This window comes from Protopterus annectens, chromosome 4.part1, assembly GCF_019279795.1.
Source record: "Protopterus annectens isolate FY-2018-M chromosome 4.part1, PAN1.0, whole genome shotgun sequence".
Taxonomy (NCBI): Eukaryota; Metazoa; Chordata; order Ceratodontiformes; family Protopteridae; genus Protopterus; species Protopterus annectens.
This window is the reverse complement of record NC_056734.1, coordinates 700092174-700110858: the sequence shown is the minus strand read 5'-3', so window position 1 is coordinate 700110858 and position 18685 is coordinate 700092174. Positions and strand designations below refer to the sequence as shown.

Sequence of the window (18685 nt, the reverse complement as noted above, 5' to 3'; positions counted from 1 at the left end):
GTTTTGTCTTGCCTCAGTGGTTTACTGGATGTCAGAAAAAGTGAATAACTGTATTTCTTGTGGGAAACAGATACCGCATAGAGATTATCATACTTTGTGTATTCCTTGTTTAGGGCCTGAGCACGACGTTGTTGGGTGTCGCTCTTGTGCTAGATTCAATAAGCGCACTATAAAGAGAAGGTTAGATTGTGCCAGGTTAAGCGGTGCAATTATAAAATGCCGCCGGATGCTCAAGAAGCGCAAGGACAAAGCAGTTAAGCCTAGGTTAGAAGAACCGCCCGGACGCCGGTTCTTTAGAGGTGTCGGTGGAGCCGGTGGTTCCACCGGAGGTTTCTTTGGGATCCCAGGGAGAGACTTTGTTATTGCAGGATGTGGCCTCTCAGGAGGCAGGTCAGCCTGAAGGGGCTTCTCAGGTTACTCTACTCCCTCCCTTCCTAGGGTGGTTAGGCCCTCTCCTTCTGTTTCCAAGGCTTCTCCCAGAGGCAGGCCAGGTTTAGCTTCAGTTGGTGTCACCCCTAGTTCTTCAGGAACTGTGCCCAAGAAGCATATGCTTAAAATGGCAGAAGATTTGATTACTTTGATTAGGGTTCTTTGCCTCCTGATAAGAGACCTAGGGTGGAACCTGAGCTAGGAAGTTTTGAGCAGGCTTCGATGTTTCAGAGTCTTCGGCTGAAGACTTGCAGGAGTATTCTCCTTATTCTGATTCTGATGTGGATGATTCTACTCCTTCTGCTTCTCCTCCTGAGGATTTTTCTTTTCAGAGACTCTTCATTCCATGAGGGAGCATTTTAAGTGGGAAGGTCAGGACTTCTCTGATTCCAGGAAAAGGCTTAGGGAATTTTTGTTTTTACCCCAGCATAGGCCTTTGGCTATACCTCCTGTTTTGGATGTGGTGGAAGATGTTTTTACAGAGGCTTCTCTTAATCCTGATTCTTTGCCTCCTGCTCCTGTTAAACCGGATAGGTATTACAGGGTGCCTGAAGCTCATAAGTATCTTAGTCCTAGGGCAGACCCAGAAACTGTTAGTCAGGGGCCTAAAGGTGTTAAGGCTTCTGTTGTCAAGAATCCGGTTCCTACAGATAAAGAGGCCAGGGCTTTGGATAGATGGGGAAAGAAAGTTTATACTTCTTCCACTCTAGCTATGAGGGCTTTGAATTGCCAGTTTCACATGATGAAATACCAAAACTATCTCCTTTCACAATTGAAGTCTAAGGTTGATGCTCTGCCGGAAGGTATTGATTGTAAAGAGTTACAAGATTTAGTACATGTTTCTGAACAGGTGGGTAAGCATTCTTTGCAATGTGGTTTTGATGCTGTACAGGCCTTGTCTAGGGTGGCTGCTACTGGGTTAGTTCTTCGCAGGCACGCCTGGCTGAGGGATCAGAATTTATCTGACCATGTTAAGACAAGGATTTTAGATGCTCCTTTACAATCTGATGTGTTGTTTGGTTCTCCTGTTGAGGCAGTCTTAAAGAAAATGGAAGACAAGGCTAAGTCTATGCAGACTGTTAAAGATTTTTTGCAGGTTCAGTCTCCGAAGTTTAGTAGAAATTGGCCTACCAAGGGGTGGACGTATCCTTCTTATGATTCCCAGTCTAGGGGTAGGTCTAGACGTGGTAGGGGCAGAGCTCAGGGCTCTTTCAGGCCTAGAACAGGGAGTTCACCTGCACAGTCTTCGGGGAGGGCAGGGGTCAGTCCTTTCAAACAGGCCCAATGACCCATTTTCAGCTGCCAGAGCCTTCTCGCCTGGCAGCACCTTTGGGAGGAAGGTTGGCACTTTTCAAGGAAAATTGGAGTTTAATTACCCAAGACAGATGGGTATTGGATATCATACACCACGGTTACAGGTTTTATTTCCATACCTTGCCTCCTTTCAAAGGCATGCCAGACGTTCCTCCTCAGCAAAGAATAGAGGCTCACAAACAAATTTCTCTGTTACTTCAAATAGGGGCCACACAGCCGGTCCCTATGCCAGAAGTGGGCCTAGGATTTTATTCTCGCCTGTTCCTAGTGCCAAAGAAAGGGAACACGTGGAGACCAATTTTGGATTTATCTACCCTCAACACTTATCTGGACATTCCCAAGTTCAAAATGTTGACGTTACAGCAGCTTTTACCTCTGCTGGGCAAAGACCATTGGATGGTAACTTTGGATCTCAAGGAGGCTTACCTTCATGTTCCTATCAGACGAAGTTGCAGGAAGTATCTGCGTTTTCGGGCTGGGACTTCTCATTATCAGTTCTCTGCATTGCCCTTTGGCTTATCTACTAGTGTTCATGAAAGTTCTGGCTCCAGTGATAGCTTTCCTCAGGCTAAAATGAATACAGATCTATCCTTATTTGGACGATTGCCTGATTCTGGCTCAAGGAAGGGACGAGCTTCTTCATCATTTGGAATATGTGATAGCAGTGCTAAGATGCCTGGGGTATTCTGTGAACGAAATAAAGTCCAGTCTAGTACCCTCTCAGGACATGTGCTTTCTGGGTGTAAGACTGAATACAGCATCCCAGATGGCCTTTTGACCCCGGACAAACAAAAGAATCTTTCCCTTTACTTTCATCAATTGTCTCATCAGTCCAGGCTGACTGCAAGGACAGTCCTTCAAGCCTTGGGGTTCATGGCATCTTGTATTCTGGTGCTTCCCAATGCCAAACTGCATATGAGGAAGCTACAATGGTATCTCAAAAATGTATGGACACAGCACTGCCAGGATCTGATCACTGTCATTCAACTAATACCTTGCATACAGAAGGAATTGTTGTGGTGGGCTCAGGGATGTCACCTAAACAAGGGACTCTCTGTGACCCGCCAGAGGCGAGTCAGATTCTAACGACAGATGCCTCAGACAAAGCTTGGGGAGCTCATCTGAATGGAAAGTGGATACAAGACAAGTGGCCTGCCAGACTACAACATCTACATATCAACTTGAAGGAGATGTTAGCAGTCCAGTTTGCATTAATAGCTTTCAAGGATTTACTTCTTCCAGGGCAGGTGTTGATTCTAACAGACAACACAACTGTCATGTGGTACATCAACAAGCAAGGGGGAACACATTCTTATCCTCTATGCAGGCAAGCAATGATTTTGTGGGAGACTGCTCTCAGTTTACAGCTAAATCTTCAGGCAAGGTTTCTGCCAGGAGCACAGAACTCCTTAGCAGATGTGTTGAGCAGACGAATCATGGATCCCCACGAGTGGAAATTGGATCCTCATGTATTTCAGAAATTGACAGTGTCATGGGGAACTCCAGACATAGATCTGTTCGCTTCTCCACTAAACCACCAGCTGCCAAAGTTTTGGAAAGGTTTCATCCCACAGCTTGGAAAGTGGATGCTCTTTCTTTCAATTGGAGCAATCTTCATGTGTATGCCTTTCCACCACTGCCTCTCCTCCCAAAGGTACTACTAAAGGCCAGACAGGACAAGCCAAGGATGATTTTGATAGCTCCAGATTGGCCTCGACAGCATTGGTACCCATTACTGAGAAGCCTGGCACGGGAGCCTCCATGGCCTTTGCCTTGATTCCACATCTGTTGTCTCAGGAGGACAGTCATTTGCTCAATGTCAAGCTTCACTCTCTTCACCTAACAGCCTGGCATATTCTGTTTTGAACCATAGTGGGTCTCAACTTCCACAGCAAGTTTTGAATGTTATTTTGGAAGCTAGAAGGCCTAGTACAAGGAAAGTGTACGCAGATAAATGGAAGAGATTTTTATTTTGGAGTGCAGCAAAGGATTTTGATGTTTCTGAGCCTAATTTAAGTCTCTTCAATATCTTACTGAATTACTGGACAAAGGTTTGTCCTTCTCTTCTATTAAGGTTCATGCTGCAGCAATTTCGCTCACTATGATTGTGACCCACCATTGTTTTCTCATCCTTTGTTCAAGCAATTTCTTAGAGGGGCAAAGAATATAAGACCCCGAGCTCCTACTCCTGCTTGGGATCTCAATTTTGTGTTGGAGAACCTCACTCTACAAGCTTTTGAGCCTGCAGCTACTACCGAGTTGAAATATTTATCATGGAAGACTGCTTTTGTTGGCCATTACCTCTGCAAGAAGGGTTTCTGAGTTGCAGGCCCTTATGGCGGTTGAGCCTTTCTTAATTTTCCATAAGGATAGGGTATCTTTACGTACTAATCCTTCCTTTATGCCTAAAGTGGTTTCTAGTGTGGCTTTAAACCAAACTATTCATTTGCCTACTTTTTATGCAAATCCCCAAAATAAAGGGGAAAAGATTTTGCACACTTTAGATGTACACAGGCAGTTGCGATATTATTTGGACAGAACTAAAGGGTTCAGGCAGTCTCAGCAGTTATTTGTTTCTTTGCTTTGAGTTCTTAGGGCAAGCCTGTGTCAAAACAAACTATTTCTAAGTGGATTGGGTTTTGCATTGCTTTCTGTTATTCCCATCATGGCAAGGAGATTCCAGCTGGGATTAGGCCTCATTCCACTAGGGCTACTGCCACTTTTTTGAGGGGGGTGGCAACTAAGGATATTTTGGAGGCAGCTACTTGGAGTTCAGTGCATACTTTCTCTAGGCATTATCACCTACCACTTTATTCTAAATCTAGGGCTGGTTTTGCCACTGCTGTTTTGCAGGGCATTTTGGCAGCTCCTGCTTCCTTATAGTTTGGCCATCCTCTGCTTTGGGATTCTGGACTGCAGCAATGTGAGATGAAGAACATAGTACAGTTTTGTACCTACCATAAATGTAGATGTTCAAGATCCACATTGCTGCAGTCCAACCTCCTTCCCTCTGTAGTTAGAGGTTGTGTGGGTTGGGTTGTCAATATGGTGTATATTGTATATATTGTACATATTTTTAGTGCTAGGATGGTTGGTTGTTTGTTTGCTGTCTTTTGGTTTTGACCTTTCTTTCTAGGGTCTTCTGACATCTGGGGCAAGAAAAGACTGAGGATATGACGTCGGGCATGCGCATTTGTACCCTGACGTCCTGATGTCAGTCAAATGCGCCTTGACCGACGCCAGCCTTATACTTTGATATTCGACAGCGGACTACCCAAGTGTAAGGACTGCAGCAATGTGGATCTTCGAACATCTACATTTATGGTAGGTACAAAACTGTACTTTTTTGTGGTATTGTTCAACCTATTCATTCATCTCATTGGTTCTGAAATGTGCTTTTTCTCAAATAAACTATGAAGAAGAGTAATGTTTATAGAATGTCCAGGATGTGTAGTAGTATATGATCACTTATTTACATAAAATAGTGAGCTTGGTTAATGTTGCCTCTGCTGTAATACAGCCCCACCCCTTTCAGTACCACTTAAAGTGCAGTTAGCCCCACCCCACCTGCAGCCACCACTGGTTCAGGATATCTTTTCTGAATCAGTTTGCGACAGTTCCCAAGTTCAAAATGCCGTCTCTTTATAACTTCTTACCCCCTTATTCCCCATTTGAGTTTTCTGTTGACCTTAGGTTTAAAAGATGCATTTCATGAGACGTTTCTTAAGGTTTTCTGAATCTGAATCACATTATCAGTTCTTTGCATTGCCCCTTTGTCTATCTACTGCTCCAGTGGTGTTCACAAAGTGTCTGGCTCCTGTGCTGGCTTAATGCAGACTGCAAGATATTCATATTTTTCCATATTAGACAACGTACTTATCTTTACTGACTTTTTTAAAGTGTCTGGTATCTCTTAGTTGAGTAAGGGATCTCCTACAGACTGGGATTCAAATAGAACTTAGGAAGTCTTGTCTGACTTCTTCTCACAGAATTGTTTTCCTGGGATGTCTTATTAGACACGAGTTCAAAGAGCTTTTCTTCCACAGAAAAAAAATTGATCTGTATTTAGATTTTTCCTTACTTTTTCCTCTGACCACCATCTCAGCAAGGGAATTGCAAAGGCTAGTGTATCCCACCACCACCACCATAATACTGCAAGTACCATTATGGCACCTAACTGTACTGTTTCCCTGTGTCTGGTGTTTCCCTCCATCCCTGATTCCTGTACTGATGCCATAGCTGTAAAGGTACCTAGGTTGAATGTATCCCTGGTGTTTAGCGGCTCCCCCCATTGCCCAGTTTGTGTGCCACTGTCATGAAAGTTAGTTGAACACAGCCTTTTGGCCTTGTTCAGTACTACAATGTGGTGGGGACAGCCATGCCGATCTGTGTAGCCAAGCATATTTCTTGAATCCCTCTGAGTGTAGATGCCTTTCTGGAGCTTGTTCTAGAGGAGAGAGCACATGGTTAATTAGCATATGCATCCGGACTACCTCATTAGCATTCAGCACAGCCTTGGAGTCAGCCCTATACCATGCGGCACCATGTTAGGGCAGTTGCAGAATAGCTAGAATATACTGCAACGTATACACAAAAGTACATCCCACTGTAACTTTCTTTATCCCCCTCCCCATCCTACAAGTCTTGACCCTTTGGGAAAAAAAATGAGATTCATACAAATGTCATCGAATTCCGAAACTCACTGGTACACATTAAAGCACTTTTTTTTGCATGTGGGCATTGTTCTCTTCACCTTTACACCCCTGCTACTTCTAAATTAGTGTATTTCTGAGTATGGGAGCACTACAAGTTACCACAGCCTTTTGCTTAGTGTGTATTTGCCTCCGTTAACATTTTTCAGCACTGTTATTCTAAAAATATTAATTGCAACACTTAGAATTTCAGCAAACACCCACAGCATGCTTCCATTCATACTCCTGATGTAGCCATTTGGAAAATACATAACAGTTTGTGTATCAGTAATATAATACTGAAATGTACAGATGTTCTTCGTGTTTCACTGTTGCAGTCATTACATTTGGGTTATCTGCTTGCAGTAGCCCTCAGTCGGCCTGATTAACAAAGTCTTGGGTCCTACGTCGGTTGCTGTCTCTTCTTCCATGACATCAGGTCATCAGGGATATAAAACATGCAGCCGATGTCATTACATCAGTCTTTCTTGCCGTGCGGTGCCCGAAGCAGAAGCAAGTTCACAAGTGCTGGTCGGCCGACTCCTGAAATTTTCATTTTCGAGTTTCAGAACCGAAGTCTTCAACTAAAAGCTAAGTACCCTGTTGGGGAAACTTTTTCTTGCTCTAAACCGATGACAGTAAAAGTAAATAATTGCATTTCTTGTGGACAGCAAATAACTCATAAAGATTTTCATTCGTACTGTATTCTTTGCCTAGGCCCTAACCACAACGTACCTTGCTGTCGGTTTTGTGCCTTATTTAAACCACAAACTATCCATCGTCGGTTTATTTGCACTTCTAAATATTTTGGTGCTCTGTTCAATTATCCTGATATATCTTCGGTAAGCCATCTGACTACCGACATTCCAAAAAAACGCAAAGATAAAGACAGAGACAGGCCGCCCAGTTCGCCGGTAGTCAGTCAGGCGCTTTCGCAGCCCCTGATGCTCGCTACTTCAGATTCGCAAGTCTCTACTGAGACCCATTTGGAGTCCGGTATGCCGCGAGATGCTTCAACTGTGGAACCTGCGGATGTCTCTATCTTAGAGGGGTCCAGAGCCGCTGTGCAGGCACCGGCTTCTGAGGGTGTATTCAGGCCTGCTGACTTGCATATTAAACAGACGCCATCTTCTTCAAGGCCTAAAACTCAAACCATGCCTAGAAAACTGACGCCCAGACCACATGGTCAGGCTTCTATGTCAAAAAAAACAAATAAGAATGACTGAAGATCTTATTACTTTAATCAGGGGAAGCCAACCTTCCCCCCTCTAAGAGACCTAGGACTGAGTTTGCTTATGATACTTCTGACCAGGATTCTGAAATTTCTGTTTCCTCTGATGACCAGGATTTACCCTTATCTACCTATAAGGATTCTGATGCTGAGGACTCTATTCCCTCTGCCCCCCCCCAGAGGATTTCTCTTTTGGTGAAACCTTGCATACTGTCAGGGAGCATTTTCGTTGGGAAAGTCAGGATTTCTCTGATTCTAAAAAGAGGCTTAGGGATTTCTTACTCCTGCCCCAGCACAGGCCTTTAGCTTTACCTCCTGTACTGGACATTGTTGATGATGCCTTTTCGGAATCTAGCATGGCCCCTGAATCTTTACCTTCTGCTTCCAGAAAACCTGATAGATATTACAGAGTTCCTGACTCTCACTAGTTCCTTTTCAAAAATCCTACTGTGGATCCTAAAACTGTTTCACAGGGACCCAAGGGCATTAAAGCTACTACTGCCAAAAATCCTACCCCCTCTGATAGAGACTCCAGGGTGCTGGATAGATGGGGTAAAAAGGTATACACTTCTGCAACTTTGGCCATTAGGGCCTTGAATTGCCAGTTTCATATGTTAAAGTATCAGCTGCATATTATTGGATTGCTTAAGAATAAATGGGTTGCCAGTGTACATTAGGCAATTGCTACAATGTCTCAAAATATCCATCTTAACCAGATTGGCCACAGAGCGACTGTAATCCTTATCTGATGTAATTTAGTGTTAGAAGGGGAATTACGGGTATTGCAAGGAGCAATACTAGCTTTACACATCAACTTACTGCAGCAAATACATTGTGACACACAGCTACTGACACCATCATCAAACTGCTGTTTAACAGTGATGCAAACAGCAAGGGATAAGCCACTTATTTATCTCATCATCCAAAGAGGGTTTTTTTGTTTAATAAAGTGGGAGATTTTGCAGAACAAAACATACACCACAACAAGTGCAAAGGACTGGACTTACTCTTGTGGAAGGAGTTATTTCTGTTTCATACAACATTAAGATGACTCAAACTTTTTAAAGCAGCTATTAAAGAAAACTTGAGAAATATTTTTCATGTCGCAAAATCTCAGGACAACTGCCATTTTTTTCCCCCACAAAACTCAACTGCTCAGACAGAGACAGGCCTGGGTAAAAAGAGGGACAGGTAGTAAGAGAGGGAATGCACCAGTCACGGTCCCTGATTCATAGATGTCTGGCTTTGCCTCACCTTTTTGCCTTGTCGATCTTTAAGTATTGATTTTCTGGTAAGTCATGGAGGATTACAGTCAAAAATGCCAAACTACTACTATACTGCTTGGAAAATAAATGCTGATGCAAAACCTTTGTATTAAATTTTCAGGTAAATTGAGTAACAGTTGAGAGTGCCTAATTTTTGTGCTTTTGTTTTCCCATTATTTTCTGCCTTATCTAGAGCAAAGTTAAGAGTTAAGATATCTGGTCTTCTACCAATATTTATAAAGCTCATCTCTGACAGAGAACATTGTTCCTAAAGATCAGGAGAGTGCTCTTTTAAACCACAAGTAAGCACAGATAGTATTTTTCTGGGCAGTGTATCTCAAGCTCTTCTCTCATAACGGCATTCTCTTAAGCACAGCTTATAGCACAGCCATGTTTAGGAATACAACAAAACTGGGGAATGCAAGATTTCTGTGTATTCACACCAGCCAAAGCCAGCTTTTGCGGGTGGGGGCCTCCCACAAGTAAGAATGACCTTGGGGATTTCTCTCTCAGTCGCTGGTATCACGGGACCTTCAAACCAACTATGAATTTTGCGACTTACATGATCCACGCTCCACATGTTAGAAATGGAGAGAAGAGTAACAAGTCTGATATACAGAGATATACCATAAGGTATTTTCCATAGGGAAAAAAACAGCAAATAAGGACACAGATTCCTTGAAAGTATACTTAGCTGATTATAAAGATGTTTCCCCTGCAGTCAGTGGTGGCAGTCCCATATAATAAAGAAGACTCCATAGTAAGAGATGTACAGCAGTCTACTCTGAAAATTTTTCTTAAATCTTCCTGTAGGAATGAATCAATCCAGAAATCCTGCTTCTCCCCTTGCATTTTAAACAGCTTTCTGTCCACACGAAAAACGCCACATTTAATGGAAAGAAGAGTCTAACAGAGAGAGTATACTATCCAGTTGATCTTTTCTATAGACAACATATGTGAACTAATATGCAAAACAGCTCCACCTGAAGGTATCTTCCACCTCTGTCAGGCAAGTAAAAACTTTCCAGGAAAGCCCCAACTTCAAATCTGGAAGAGGGGAGGGAAGGAAGGAAAGGCTATAAAAGATGGTATCAGATTGGTTTATTTATCTAGAAATGTATGTCATATAATCAAATACATGACTAACTTCCACCTCCATACACTGCCAGAAAAGGGATGGAAGCTCCTGTGTATTTGTACCATATGAACTGCGACCTGTGTACAAAAGACAGCCCAAATCCCAAACTCCTTTTCTGTCTTTTTACACGGGGTTGATATATTTGCACTGGCACTCCTTTCCAACCTTATCAGGAAAAGTAGTAAGGTGGTGCACAAACTGCAGCAAGATTATGTACATTCCACCTTCAGTTAGGAAAGCAAAGGAGTATGTGTGTGTGTGTGTGTGGGGGGGTATAGGTGCTGACTTAGGTTAAAACAATGCCCAGGGTGCTGCATTAGAACTAGAAATAACCTAGAAATCTTACCAGGATCTAGCCTTCGATGCAGACAATGAGATAGAAAAGCATGTATACACTGCATTAAACCTTTTCAAATCGTACAGGTATCAATGTGTAAGGGTCAGCTTAAGACAAGTTTGAGCGAACCTAGCTATCACCCAAGGGCTCAAGCAAAGATAAAATAAGCTTATATCAGTGTCAAAATTATTAACAACTTAAAAATCAAAATTGGTACTGAGAAAGTCAATCAACTTGTTGTCAGTGTCAAAACATTTCTGTATTAAAGGCCAAAAAGAAGGAAGAGATCAAACCCAGTTCTATTACAAGCCAGAATTAACCTTGCCAGAAGGTCAACATTTGACCTGGAACAGGGGCTGATGATGTCACAGAGAAATGCTTCGCTACAAAGTACGAATTTTATCTTATTGATAAATCAGTGTCCAATCCAGACCAGATGTTGATATGAAGTGGACAGTAAACTGGAGATATACAAGTCATTACAATACACAACCACACCAAGGAGAGTGAGGGAGGAAAACTGGGAAGAACTTGCTCAGCTGTAACAAAAAAAAATGTATGTCCATTTAAAACAACCTCAAAAATTCACATTCCATGTTCTAAGCACTACTGTAATAGAGTAAGTATTTATACCTATGAAGGACAACTTCTGAAATAAAACTACCCATGTTAGAGACTGAGGTGCACAGCAACAGAAATCCACAACACAAGAAATTCAAAACCAGGCTGGTTGCTGCAGGAAAGGCATCCAGCAAAGTTTCTACTACTAGAACAACCAAAGGTTTCGAGTATGCAAACCCCAAAAAGTCAATAAATCTATTTAGCTACCTGAAACCCCCGTTGCTTCCTATTTAAAAAGACCATTCACATGCCAATGTATCATCATATGATATGTCCTCTGGAGAGGATGTAGAGCAGGGTGTCCTCCATATTCAGATAGGACTGAAAATTTAACTTTTTACGTATCAAGGTCTTCCTGTTAAAACTGAAACATACAACACTGGAGGTGACAACGAGGTTAGGTTCCAAACAGAACACTCTGGTTAAGGATGTCTATAGGGGAATCTGCCTATTACACAGACGGACACATGCACGTGCACACGTATTTTCTTGCATTGAAACAGTTAACATATGCAATATCCAACTCCAACCACAATACAATGCTATAAAGCCAAAAATATCTACACCTACATACCTATATGTTCCACAAAGGGGTACCTAACAGCCAACGTTGGATAACAGACTGTACTACTAGACTGACAACAGCCACAGACAATTACATTGTGGACAAGAAAGAACTAACGATGGCATAGGCAGAATTCACCCACATAATGAAAATGTGCAGATACCTCAGGGAAGCAAATGTCTACTTGGCCAGGAGGGGAAGGGTGCCATGTTCTGAGGGCAGGCTAGGTGTCAAGCTTTCTGCTGTAGAAGTCCTAGCAATTATGGCCACCGCAACAGGTGGCCATACCACAAATGTCATGGGTGAATTTATGATCCCCAACCTGTACGAGTCAGCCAAGATAGCCACAATATGCCAAGACATGTGGTTTTACTACTTACAGACACAAACTATCAACATTTTAATAATATCCTGGCAACTAAATCACTATTTGCTGCAAGAGCTTATATAAAGGCAATGTGTTTTACTAACAGTAAACTACTCATTTATATGAAGAAAAAATAAAAACAATTGGTAGCTTACCTCCCCATGGAGGACAACGTGCTTGATGAGAGCTACAATCAAGTCAAGGTCAATTTTATCATCATCATCATCATTCAAGATACTAAGTGCTTCAATGGTACCAGATAAATACCTAAAAAAAAACAATGTTAACAGAAACATACCTTGCTATCTCACCCTCTGCAACCAAGGTGTACAACATATACAAACTAATTATCTGTGCATGCCTTGCACAGTAATGAAAATGCAAGAATGTATTTCAGCTCATCATAATTCAACTTTGCAAACAAATTTATAAGAAATAATCAATACACCAATATGCATAACATCATTTTTCTTGCAACTCCCATCAGCAGCCCCATCTTTCAAATAACAGCTCACTTCTCAAGGTCAAACAGAATATACCACAATTGCTTCCAAAGAATAATACTTCAATAAGTGAATAGACCTGTGTTCATTTACTGCATGCATCTCAGCTAGCATCTTTCAAGTAAATTTCATCCTACAGCAAATTCAATGCTAGCCAGTACTCCATCAGTCTGAAACTACTATTAAACATGCAGGAAAAAAATAGAATTGTATTGCCCCAGTTACTATGTGGCATGAGAGCTGGAAATTCAATAAAGTTACTTGTTTTATATGAAGCTGTTCAAAACAGTCTTCAGAAATGGATTCAAACTAGTCATTTTTCAGACAGGACTTGTACTAACTACATAAATAAATTCATTCCAAGGAATGCAAACAATATGTCTGTGCCCAGTTTTACAGGATACTCACTGACAGCACACCTAGCTCCAAGTTGCAAAACACCTGCCTTAAAAAGTGGTATATTATTATTCCCACATAATAGCCTCCAACCTTCTCCTTTCATGAGTTGCCTCCAATGGAAGAAAATGCCCCAGACTGCAAACACACTTCAGGAAGACAATCAGTGAGTAATCAAGGGGGGCAGCTCAAGAGAAACCTTTTGAATACCTTCAGAAATGGTAATTACAAACATCAAAACTATGTTACCCCTTTGCAATGTCTGGAATGAGACCAGCATGAAGACATTCTGTTAGAAAACTTTACTGCATACATTTTCCTTTATACTGAAAGAGAAAAAAAATCCAAACTGCACAATTAAAACAAATCTGAACAATATTTTTGTACTCTTCCAAAAATGTATATAAACATTTCAGTTGGAGGGGTGGCAGAATCACGTCCATTTAAGTGCAGATCCTCATTCCCACATCCCTGTAAATAACAACCAAATGCCACATCAGCCAATTTATGAGGATGCCTTTCACAGGGAGACGAAAGTTGGGGTTTCAAGAAACTTGCCGTTTGTCACTAGTCAGTTGACAGATGCTCAGAATATCAATGGATGCTAGCCAGCACCCTGTTATGGTTGTTGGACTCGAAGAAAAAGCAAGTTTTAAGCTTTTATCACATTTCCTCTCTTTTGAGTTTGTGCAACAATCAGAGCTGGTACATGCAGGTGTGTGTGATTTATTTTGGTATGGGGTGTGGAGATTTGTCTCAAATTGGGGGTAACTGTGTTTCGCAACCTTGGGAATATTGCTGTTTTGAGTAAAACACAAACCTTTGGAGGTCACTAGAAACAAGTAATCACATCCCTATTAAATGAAACATTTCTACTGTTCAAAGAATTTCTTTTTTTGATACCACATCACAGCACAATTCAGAATTTTATCTAGCTCGTCAGTTTGAGGTGGAGGTGCCTGGCTGACACACACTGATGTCACCTGCCTGGTTACAAGGGTGCACCACTAATCAGCCTAGGCTGCTCAGTTTGTCGTGCACTGAGTGCACAGAATCTAGAGGACAGAAAAAAATACAGAATTATTTACTTGATGGATTTAGAAAAAAAGAAAAGCCCAAAAATGTTAAAAGGAAAGAGTATGTTCAGATGTGAGGTGATACCAATACAGAAATCCTTCACGCAGACAGGATGACAGTATGTATATGCTGTTATGTGACTTCATATGCAGTCTGCAGTGAGTAACATCTGGGAATAATTTCAAGCAGCAGAATGTTAATTTCCATGCAAGGAAGGAGCCAAGGGCATTAAGGCTTCTACTGCTAAAAATCCCTACCCCTTCTGATAGAAACTCCAGGGCGCTGGATAGATGGGGTAAGAAGGTATACACTTCTGCAACCTTGGCCATTAGGACTTTAAACTGCCAGTTTCATATGTTAAAGTAACAGCAACATATTATTGGATTGCTTAAACAGAAAATTATGTTGATTCCTGATTGTGCTGAAAATAAGGATTTACAGGACTTAATGCATTCTGCTGAACAAGTTGGTAAACATACATGGCAATGTGGTTTTGATTCACTAGAGGCATCTTGCAGGGCTGCGGTAACTGGGTCTGTACTTAGAAGGCATGCTTGGCTTAAGGAGCAATCCTTGCCAGATCATGTTAAAGCAAAATTATAGGATGCTCCCTTAAATCAGGACAGCCTGTTTGGCAACAAGGCAGAAGAAGTTCTTAAAAAGATGGAGGAAAAAGCTAAATCTATGCAAACTGTTAAAAAAATTTTTATAAGTACAACCTCCAAGATTTAGTAGGCATTTGCCTTCTAAGAATTGGTCCTTTCCTGCCTCTTCCAGACCTTCAGTCCAAACCTGGATCCAGCAGAGCACCCAGGCTTCAGTCCCAGGGGATGCACAGGACTAAGCAGTGGGGGGTCTCCACTTCCAAATCTGGGAGTAATAAAACTCCCCCTATGGTAAACTGTCTCACCAACTTCCTTTTAAAACTTCCAAGCACTTCTCAACTGACTGCCCCTTTGGAGGAAAATATTGCACTTCAAGCAAAGAACTGGGGACTCATTACCCAGGACAAATGGGTTTTAAATATAGTGTCCCAAGGATACAAATTTCACTTCCACATGTTACCAACTCCAAGCGGTTGGCCGGATCTACCTCCAAATCAGTAGGCAGAGGCCCAAAAGCAAGTACTCTCTCTTAAGCATAGGGGCTATTCAGTTGGTACCAGAAGAGGAAAAGGGACGAGGTTTCTACTCAAGACTTTTTCCCAGTACCCAGAAAAGACAATTCATGATGTCCTATCCTGGACCTGCCTACTCTAAACACCTTTTTGGTGATTCCAAAATTAAAGATGCTGACTCTTCACCAGTTGCTTCCTATGCTAAACAAAGATGCCTGGTTGGCAACACTAAATTTAAAGGAAGCATACCTGCACATCCCAATCAGGGAATCTTGCAGAAGATACCTATGCTTCAAAGCAGGCTACATGCACTATCAGTTCTCTGCACTGCCCTTTGGCTTATTTACTGCGCCCAGGGTATTCACAGTGTGTCTAGCTCCAGTCATTGCATTTTACAGGCAAAGAAATATTCAAATATACCAATACCTGGACGATTGTCTAATTCATGCAGAAAACCAGGACATACTTTTGAATCATCTGGCTTTTGTACAAAGGGTGCTAACTTGTCTGGGGTATACAGTAAATGAAAATAAATCACACCTGGTACCCTGTCAAATTATATTCCTGGGAGAAAGATTGAATACAACTTCCTAGATGGCTTTCCTCACGCCAGAGAAACAAATTGACAACCTACTTCAAAAAATGCCCGCAAAAACCCTATTATCTGCAGGGCAAATACTACAAGCCTTGGGATTCATGGCCTCCTGCATTCTTCTAATTCCATATGCAAGACTGCATATGAGGAAACTACAATGGTATCTAAAAAGTCTATGTTGTCAACATTCTCGGGACGTAGAAGCAATGATTCCTATCTTTCCTTGTCTACGCCTAGAGTTCCTTTGGTGGGCAGAGGCCTGCCACCAAAACAAGGGACTATCATTCAACAACAGATGCATCAGACTATGCATGGGGGCTCATCTGGCAGGGAAGTCCATTCCGGGCAAATGGAACTCAATTCAAATGCACCTTCACATCAATCATAAAGAAATGTTAGCTGTACAGAATGCAGCCTTCAAGGTCCACATTCATCCAGGACAATTAATGGTAAAGATGGACAATAACACTGTTATGTAGTACATAAACAAGCAGGGGGGTACACATTCATACCCCCTCTGCAGACTAGCCATGGCATTGTGGAACACAGCCTTGAGCTACCAAGTGCATCTACAAGCTCAATTCCTGCCAGGAAAACTAAATACACTGACAGATGGGCTAAGCAGAAACCTCATGGACCCACATGAGTGGAAACTGGAACCAAGGATTTTCAACATGTTGACAAGCAAATGGGGGAGCCCAGATATAGACCTGTTTGCCTCCCCCCAGAACTGTCAATTGGAAAACTTTTGTGCAAGGACTCCCCACAGACAAGCTTGGAAAGTGGATGCTCTGTCCTTCAGCTGGAAAAACCTATCAGTTTATTCCTTTCCTCCTCTGCCTCTGCTCTCCAAAATACTACTAAAGATCAAACAAGACAAACCAAGGATGATTTTGATTGCACCAGCCTGGCCATGCCAACACTGGTACCCCCTCCTGCACAGTGCGTCACTTTTGGCCCCATGGCACATGCCTCAGATGCCTACCCTGCTGTCTCAGCAGGAGAACCAGATTCCACACCCTCAGCTTCAAACACTGAACCTAGCAGCCTGCCTAATTACCCAAGTTCTCCTTTACTATCCCTCAGTAAACCAGTGATGGATGTCATTTCAGAGGCAAGGGGACCTAGTTCTAGAAAATCTTATGCTGAAAAATAGAAAGGATTCTGTGCCTGGAACCAATCTCAAGGGATGAGCACAGCAGTGCCCAATTTACCTCAGATTTTACAATACTTAACTGAGATGCTTCACAAGGGCTTGTCCTTTTCCTCAATAAAAACTCATGCCTCAGCCATTTCAGCTCATTATAACACAGAACCTCCCCTCTTCTCTCATCCACTGCTCAAGCAGTTCCTCAGAGGGGCCAAAAATTTAAGACCACCCAGGAGAGCTCCAACTCCAGCCTGGGACCTTAACTTTGTATTGGAGAAATTCACCCTTCCTCCTTTCGAGCCAGCTGCTACTGCAGATTTAAAATTCCTTTCTTGGAAAACAGCTTCCCTTTTAGCCATCACTTGAGGAAGAAGGGTATCTGAATTTACAGGCCCTTATGGCATTGGAGCCTTTCATCATCTTTCATGCGGACAGGGTGTCCCTCAGGACCAATCCCTCTTTCATGCCAAAGGTGGTATCCAGTGTGGCCTTTAATCAGTCCATTCATTTCCTAACCTTCTTTCCTAATCCACAGAACAAAGGGGAATTGATACTACACTCCTTAGATGTGCTCAGACAACTTAGATTCTACTTGGACAGGACTAAACCTCAAAGGAAAGCTGAACAATTGCTGGTGGCAGTTGCTGCAGGGACAGGGGGGAAGGCTATTTCAAAGCAAACCATTTCCAAATGGATAGGCCATTGCATTAATTTCTGCTATAAGCACCATGGAAAACCTATCCCACAGGGGATCAGACCCCACTCAACCAGAGCTGCATCTACCTCTACAGCCTTTCTCAAAGGCGTACCTACCAGGGACATCCTAGAAGCTGCTACCTGGTGTTCTGTACATACTTTCACCAAGCATTGCCATTTGCCAATTTTCTCTAAATCCAGAGCCGGCTTTGCCACTGCAGTTTTGCAGGGCCTTATAGCTGATCATAATGCTATCTAAATTCCTCCTCCTCCCATCCTTAGCTTTGGGAATCTACCCAAATATAATGACTGCAACAGTGAAACACTAAGAACATAGTACAGTTGTTTACACTTACCATAAATGTAGATGTTCGAGTATATTCACTGTTGCAGTGCTGGTTACCCTCCCTCCTGCCCCCTGACTTCTTTTGGCTATACCTCTTCTCTCCTTTTCAATGCTTAAAAGCTTTCTGGTGTATTTGCTTTTTTGTTTGAGGTATAACCCTGTATATTTATAGATTTAATTGCTTCCCATTAGGGGGCCACCTGACATCTGGGGCAAGAAAAACTGATGTAATGACGTCAGCTGCATGTTTTATACCCTTGACGACCTGACATCATGGAAGAGATGGTAACCGACGTAGGACCCAAGACTTTGTTAATTAGGCCGACTGAGGGCTACTGCAAGCAGATAACCCAAATTTAATGATTGCAACAGTAAATACACTTGAACATCTACATTTATGGTAAGTGTACACAACTGTACTTTTCCTCTACTTTGAGATAGAAAGGAACAACACTTTCACATTGAGATTCACAGTCACAATTGAAGCATATGTAGTGGCTTAATTTATTAAAAAAAAAGTTCTGACTAGATACATTGCTTGCCTGAACCTCCTTTTGGTCACTTTGCTTCTAACTATGTATGTTAGATTATCTGAGGCTGTAATAATGCATGTCTGATTACGAACTGAGGTTTGTTAATTTTAATGTATTAGATAGTGATGTGACATGATGCTTAGTGGTATTGCTCATAAAGTGTAGACTTAGTATTACATGATCTAATATGGTGAGGACATGTCCTGCAAGACCAACCAAAAATGTATTGAACTCAGACTGGTATAAGCCAGCCACCGCCAACCAATAGGCCAGGGCCTCTAGACCTGCTTGATGAGGAATATTAGTGTATAGAG

At 42.2% G+C, this 18685-nt stretch overlaps 1 protein-coding gene across 1 annotated transcript in view; it reads left to right on the top strand.

The window, feature by feature from the left end:
- MLF1 (myeloid leukemia factor 1) overlaps positions 1-18685 on the top strand; it is a 609081-nt gene that overhangs the window by 467628 nt on the left and 122768 nt on the right. The window lies entirely within an intron of this gene.